Genomic DNA, 7,736 nt, shown 5'->3' with positions numbered 1-7,736 from the left:
CAGACTCAATTGATCCTTCCACCTCAGCCTCTGGGTAGCTGGGACTATAGGCACACACAACCACACCCAGCTAATTTTTGTATTTTTTGTACAGACAGCATTTTGCCATGTTGGCCAGGCTTACACTGGGACTTCTGAGTCAAGTCTTGCACATCCTCCCCAAGGGAGAGGGAACCTTCACTGCACAAACAACTTTCACTCCACAACATGCCAAGAACCAACCTGAACCTAGAGGATCAGGGCCCCAGGTTTTCCAAGGAGACCTCCAATGTGCTTAATGCAGCACAGCTGCTCATCAAACTTGGTTACCATGATACCATGCAGAGGGGTGGCTAATCCAACAGACAACAGTTCAATACAGACTGTGTGCCATTTATTCTCATTTTGTAGCAATTAATTTGCTTGGGCACCAAGTGTGCTCAATGGTTACATTAACATCCAAAGTAAAATTAAACATTTATGCATCTTTTATCTCCTCATTTCCAAAAGGATAAATCCTGCCAGTGTCTGCAAAAGATACTTTCATTGACATTGTTTATCTGTTCCACTTGATTCAAGATTACACTTGAGAAACAAGAACTAACATACCATAGTGTTTTTATATAGGAGTGATGACGAAAGGGGGCCAGATATTAAAAAACATCTAGCCTCGGGCTGGGCTTGGTGGCTTATGCCTGTGATCCCAGCACTTTGGGAGGCCGAGGCTGGCAGATCACCTAAGGTCAGGAGTTCGAGACCGGCCTGACCAACATGGAGAAACCCCATCTCTGCCAAAAATACAAAATTAGTCGGGCATGCTGGCGCATGCCTGTAATCCCAGCTACTCAGGAGGCTGAGGCAGGAGAATCCCTTGAACCTGGGAGGCAGAGGTTGCAGTGAGCCAAGAACACGCCATTGCACTCCAGCGTGGACAACAGGAGCAAAACTCCATCTCAAAAAAAAAAAAAGTTCTAGCTTCAAGATTCTGGTGCCACATAAATGCAGTGTAATATGACATAAAGAATCAGGCCTGATTATTAGGAACCCCATAAAGGCTTCTCAGAAGAATCCCTCTGAGTTTCTTCAGTCTGTATTTAATACAAAGCTTGTGCTAGGGAGGGCAGAAGGGTTTCATCTCATGTGCCAGCTTTGTTCAAATGTCAAAATCACTGTTAAGAAAGAGTCTGAGGCCTAATTATAAGAGTCACAGTTATAGCATGGAGCAAATGTATTACAGTTGTCTGGTTTTTTGTCCTCTGCCGGCTCTCCCACCTCAATTAGATCATGTTTGTCTCTTTCATCTGAGCTGCCTGATCTTAACTCAGTATCAGGCTTCTAAGGATGTGCATAAAGGTTAACTCTGGAATCAAAGAGACTTGTGTTTGAATCTTAGCTCCATCATTTATCACCTATATGACCTTGGAGAAGTTACCAAACCTCTCTGGTCCTGTTTTCTCATCTCAAAAATAGGGGATAATAATATGCCTACCTCGTAGGATTGTTGTGTAAATTAGACGAGACAATATGTGCAAAGCACTGAGCACAGTGCCTGATGTCACTAAGAGTTCAATCAATGGGCTATAAATATATGTCCCACAATGCCTAGCACTCTGTCACTCACATAGCCTGGTCTCAGTAAGCGTTTCTTAGCTGTTATCTCAAGATCCTGAGAATGAGTGATCTCTTTTTTGTTGCATTTTGCTCAGTGCTAGCTAGTATTTATTGGGCACATGCTATGTTCTAAGCACTGTTTCAAGTGTTGTATGTGTATCAATTTATTTATTCCTCTACAATTCAATAGTTCTATTGGTGGGGAGAAAAGAAATGCGTATTCAGGCAGTCTGGCTCCCACACATCTGCCCTCTTGACCACTGTTTTCACTGTCTCTGCCAAGGAGCAGCTGTCACTTCTTTTGTAATAAGAAAGACAAAATGAAACAGTTTTCTTAAATTAGCTGGGCATGGTGACATGCACCTTTAGTCCCAGCTGCTTGAGAGACTGAGACCGGAGGATCCCTTGAGCACGAGAAGTCAAGATAAGGCCCCTACACTCCAGCCTGGGTGAAAAAGTGATACCCTGTATCTTAAGATTTTATTTAAAAATCAGATTTTAAATACATATTTGTTGAACAATTGTCAACTCCTACGTGAATCTCTAAGAACCTCAAGATTGAGAGATTGACATTCCTTTTAATTCAAAAATTGTTATGGAGAGCAAAAACGTAAGGCGTTGGGCAAGATGCTATGGGAAATATAAGAAACAGAGGAAATACTGTCTTCTCTTTAAGAGCCTGTAGATGTGGAAGGTGAATTATTATTGTTAATAGCTGACAGTCATTTAGGGCTTATATGTTCCCAGTCACTGTGCTAAAAGCTTTACCTACATTATCTCATTTAATCCTCATAGCAAACGGATTAGAACGGTGCAGTCGATATCCCCATTGTGTGAATGAGGAAACCAAAGCCTTCAAAGGTTCATGACTTGCTTGGGATTCCAAGAAGGAATGTTTGTATAGGCTAAATGGCACATGGCTGCCACAGGCAACAATTCTATCCATCTTTCTTTTTCCCACTGTGTCTTGAAGAGCAGGGAACTTGAGAGGTGTCTGAAATCCTCCTGATGAATACCGACTTTGTAATATACTCCCCTCACTAAATATCAGTGCATTTACCAGACACTAAATTTTAAATGCAGGCACCTGCAGAGCTAGTGCGTTCTAAAGAATCCCACTCCCTGAGTTTATGGGCCTCTTCTTACCTCTCTTCTACTAACACCTCTTTTTCCACCTTCAGCATTTGGACATGGGGCTAGATGGAGAGGAAACTATCTCCCTGCTTTTGTTTGCTAATTCCCAATTTCAAGATGTTCTATTACGCCTGATGTATGGCCTGACAGGGCTCATTCTAGTCCACAATGCTGAGCTTGTAAAATACTCAGGGGAAAATTTACTAACGATTGCGTTCGCCTTAATGCACTGTAGGGAATTTTTTAAGTGAAAAAGGCTCAATAAGCAGGGACATTTTAAACAGCCAATTATGAATAACAATCGCTTGTTGACTGAGTGCAGTAGATCTTCCAGCTCATTCGGTTTTCATCTAATTAAATCTCTCATTTCCACGGGCGGCATGCCGTACAAGCTTATGTTTGCCTTTGTCGGCAGGAGATAATCAATAAGAGAAATGTAGATGCATTTCAGCATTTATTAGCAGCTCAATTGGAAATTGTTTTATTTTAATAACATCCTTCTCTTCGTTCTGTTCAGGGTAAATCGACAGCTTTGATGAATAATAGACAACAGAAAATTGGTTTATATTATCCCATTGAGAAGCAAAGAAATCGGAGAATGAAAGAAAGCTCAGAGAGAAATTGAAAAACGCTTTAAAACTGAATTTTCTTTGTTATGAAAAAAGGAAAAACAAACAAAAATGCTTTCCATTCACTCTAAAAGATTATTAAAACAACTTGACTTCAGCCTATGAAGGAAATGACAGTAAACTCTTACTTTCTGAAGCTTTTCACCACTTTTACTTGCATCTGACATTTAATTATTCTTCATTAATTTCCACAGGAGTGAGAACAACATGGATTAGAAAGGGAAGAACCTGGTGAAAAATACTATTTGTTCACCAGAAATGAACTCAAATATCCAAATGTTCACTTTCTCAAATAGTGGACACACTGATAGGAGTAGGAAGTCTTAAGAACAAACATGGGCGGTCCACTATAATGAGTTAGGTATTGATTTTTATTTTGTTTCAGAGACAGGGTCTCACTCTGTCACCCAGGTTGGAGTGCAGTGGTGCCTTCTCAGCTCACTGCAGCCTCAACCTCCTGGACTTAAGCAATCCTCCCACCTCAGCCTCCTGAGTAGCTAGGACTGCAGGCATATGCTACCATGCCTGGCTAATTTTTATATTTTTTGTAAAGATGACGATTTGCCATGCTGCCCAGACTATCCTCGAACTCCTGGGCTCAAGTGATCTGTCAGCCTTAGCCTCCCAAATTGTTGGGATCACAGGCGTGATCTACTGAGCTGGTCATGATGAGTTATTCATAAGAGTTCTCTGCACACCTTCATTGATGGAATTCAAACTGACCAGAAGACTTTTCTTCTGAAATCCTGGCTGAAATATTCAACTGTGACTATCAGGCATCTCAAATTTAATATCTAAAAATTTTTATGTTTTATCATAATGAGGTACCATTTACATGCGTTAGGATAATTATTAAAGAAAAACAAAATTCTAAGTGTTGGCAACAAGGTGGAGAAAACAGAACATTTGTGCACTGCTAGTGGGAATATAAAATGGTATAACACTGTGGAAAATGGTGTGGTGATTCCTCAAAAAATTAAATGTAGATGCATAGATGGTCAAAGGGTACAAAGTTTCAGCTTGACAGTAAGAGTGAGTTTTTGAGATCTATTGCACACCATGGTGACTATAGTTAATAATAATGCAATGTATATTTTTAAATTGCTAAGTGAGTGGGTTTTAAATGTTTAAAGCACACATACACACAAAAATAAGTATGTGAGATGATGGATATGTGTATTAGCTTGATTCAATCATCCCATAATGTACACATACAAGAAAACATACATTGTGCTGCATAAGTATATACAACTATTATTTGTCAATTTTTTTATTTGTGTTTTTGTTTTGTTTTGTTTTGTTTGAGACAGAGTTTTGCTCTATCACCCAGGCTGGAGTATAGTGGTGTGATCTCGGCTCACTGCAAGCTCCACCTCCGAGGTTCACGCCATTCTCCTGCCTCAGCCTCCCGAGTAGCTGGGACTACAGGCGCCTGCCACCACGCCCGGCTAATTTTTTTTGTATTTTAGTAGAGACGGGGTTTCACCGTGTTAGCCAGGATGGTCTCGATCTCCTGACCTCATGATCAGCCCGTCTAGGCCTCCAAAGTGCTGGGATTACAGGCATGAGCCACCGCGCCCAGCCAATTTTTTATTTTTTCTGAGACACAGTCTTGCTCTGTCACCAGGCTGGAGTGCAGTGGCACGATCTTGACTCACTGCAACCTCCACCTCCCAGGTTCAAGTGATTCTCCTACCTCAGCCTCCCGAGTAGCTGGGACTACAGGCTCACGCCACCATGCCCAGCTAATTTTTATATTTTTAGTAGAGACGGGGTTTCACCATGTTGGCCAGGATGGCCTCAATCTCTTGACCTCGTGATCTGCCTGCCTTGGCCTCCCAAAGTGCTGTGATTACAGGTGTGAGCCACTACGCCCAGCCTATTTGTCAATTTTTTAAATTAAATTAAATTTTAAAATTAAGCATAAAATTACATATAATTCAGCAATCCCACTTCTGGGTAAATACCCAAAAGAAGTGGAAGCAGGGGATCAAAGAGACATTCGTTCGCCTATATTCATAGCAGCATTATTCACAATAGCCAAGAGGTGGCAGCCATCAAAAGTTCATTTATGGATGAATAAATAAGAAAACTGTGATATGTACATGCAATGAAACATCACACAGCCTTTAAAAGGAAGGAAATCCTGTAATATACTACAACCAGGAATAACCTTGAGAACATTATGCTAAGTGAAATAAGCCAGTCATAAAATGACAAATAATGTATGATTCCACTTATGTGGGACATCTAAAGCATCCGAGTTCATAGAACAGGAAGTAGAGACAGGGAGAGAAGAGGAATAAGGAGTTATTTAACAGGTACAGAGTTTCAGCTGGAAAAGATGGTAAAGTTCTGGAGATGGACAGTTACTGAAGGATGCACAACAAATGCAACAGAACTGTACACTTAGAAATGGTTAAAATGGCAAGGCTCTTTTTTCCCTTTCTTTTTTTTTTTTTTTTTTTTGTGGATATGGGGGTCTCACTATATTACTCAGGCTGGTCTTGAACTCCTGGCTTAAGTGATCCTCCTGCCTCAGCCTCCCAAAATGCTGGGATTACAGATGTAAGCCACTGCATCTGGCCTAAAATGGTAAATTTTATGTTACGTTCATTTTACCACAATAAACGAATCTGAGTATTTTAATCTCCAGATCTAGTTGTCCTCTTATGCTTCCCACCTCAACATACTGTGCATCCGTTCACCCTGCACTCAAGCCAGAGATCTGGGAACCTGCCCTGATACCTCTGCACTCCTGCCCACCCCCAGTCAGTGCTACTGCCTAAATGAATTTCCAGTCAGTCTACTTCCTGTCATCCCCTACCGTCTCCCTGTTCCAAGGGACAGTCGTTTCTTACCTGAATTCTTTTTTTTTTTTTTTTTTTTGAGACGGAGTTTCGCTCTTGTCCCCCAGGCTGGAGTGCAATGACGGGATCTCGGCTCACCGCAACTTCTGCCTCCTGGGTTCAAGTGATTCTCCTGCCTAGCCTCCCAAGTAGTTGGGATTACAAGCACCTGCCACCACGCCCAGCTAATTCTTTGTATTTTTAGTAGAGACAGGGCTTCGCTATATTGGCCAGGCTGGTCTCGAATGCCTGACTTCGTGAACCACCCACCTCGGCCTCCCAAAGTGCTGGGATTACAAGCATGAGCCACCACACCTGGCCAACCTGAATTCTTAAATGGCCTCCTACCTGGTTTCTGACATCAGCTCAGGCCCCACTCCTCACAGGCCATTGTCTACCAGAGACCAGACTGAGCTTTTACAGACATCAACCAGGCACTGCCACTCCCCAATTTCAAAGATTCCCTTTACACTTAGAGTGAAATCTGGACTCCTCTCCAAGACCACCTGTCCCGGAAGTCGGTTGACCTATTTGTACCTTGTGCTGCATCTTCCCCGACTCTGTGTTTCTGTGCTTCTCCATACACTCTGCTTTAGTTTCTCCAGTGAACTAGGTCATCTTCACTTGGGGTCTTTGCCCATGGCACTGCCTTTGCCTGGAATATTCTCCCCTAATCAATTCCTGGCTAATCTCTCCTTTGACTTCAGGCCTCAGCAAAAATGGCCCTTCCTCAAAGGGCCCATCACAGATGCCACATTGCTGAAAGAGTCCCCCTGCTATCCTCCCAAGCACTCTCTTCTTTTCCTCCATGGTATTTTTTACATGTCTATATTTGTATATTCCTCCCTAGCCAGTGGACTGTCAGATTCCTGAGGACGGCAACCATGCCTATCTTAATATTCCCAGCACCTAGAACAATATCTGGTGCATAGTAGCACTCAAACAGTCACTGGGTGAATGAATATGTAAAGAAATGCATGTTATTTTAGGTCACCCAAACAATAAAAACAGAAAGCCTTCCTTTAACCAGGTAGCCTCCACCTTTTACTTTCTTTTAGGTACATAGGCCTCTGGACAGTTATCTGAAACTGGCTCTATGTACACTATTCCATACGTCCTGTCATAACCACTTAATGTTGGTCATATACACTCAAAGGTCTTCTTGCAAAAGGGCCTCACTTTTCCTGAGATGGGGATAAGAGTGATGCTTGTCAAAGACAAAGTAATTGCTTGAGTTGTTTCCTGCAATGATATAAATCTGTTGACGAGTGCCACACAGCTGTTGCTGTTCCTTGGTTTTTAATGGCATGCTGCCTTCTGTATTTTTTTTTTTTTTTTTTTGAGACGGAGTCTCGCTCTGTCACCCAGGCTGGAGTGCTGTGGCCGGATCTCAGCTCACTGCAAGCTCCGCCTCCCAGGTTCACGCCATTCTCCTGCCTCAGCCTCCCGGGTAGCTGGGACTACAGGCGCCACCACCTTGCCCGGCTAGTTTTTTGTAGTTTTTCGTAGAGACGGGGTTTCACCGTGTTAGCCA

General features: G+C 42.4%; 1 pseudogene; it reads right to left on the bottom strand.

Moving 5' to 3' along the window:
* LOC105504288 overlaps positions 1 to 2,774 on the bottom strand; it is an 8,792-nt pseudogene extending 6,018 nt beyond the window's left edge.
* Positions 2,775 to 7,736: the final 4,962 nt, after the last annotated feature.

The sequence above is a fragment of the Colobus angolensis genome, unplaced genomic scaffold (assembly GCF_000951035.1).
Source record: "Colobus angolensis palliatus isolate OR3802 unplaced genomic scaffold, Cang.pa_1.0 Scaffold90, whole genome shotgun sequence".
NCBI classification, from domain to species: domain Eukaryota; kingdom Metazoa; phylum Chordata; class Mammalia; order Primates; family Cercopithecidae; genus Colobus; species Colobus angolensis.
Note: the sequence above shows the minus strand (reverse complement) of the source record. Positions and strands in the feature narration are given on the sequence as shown.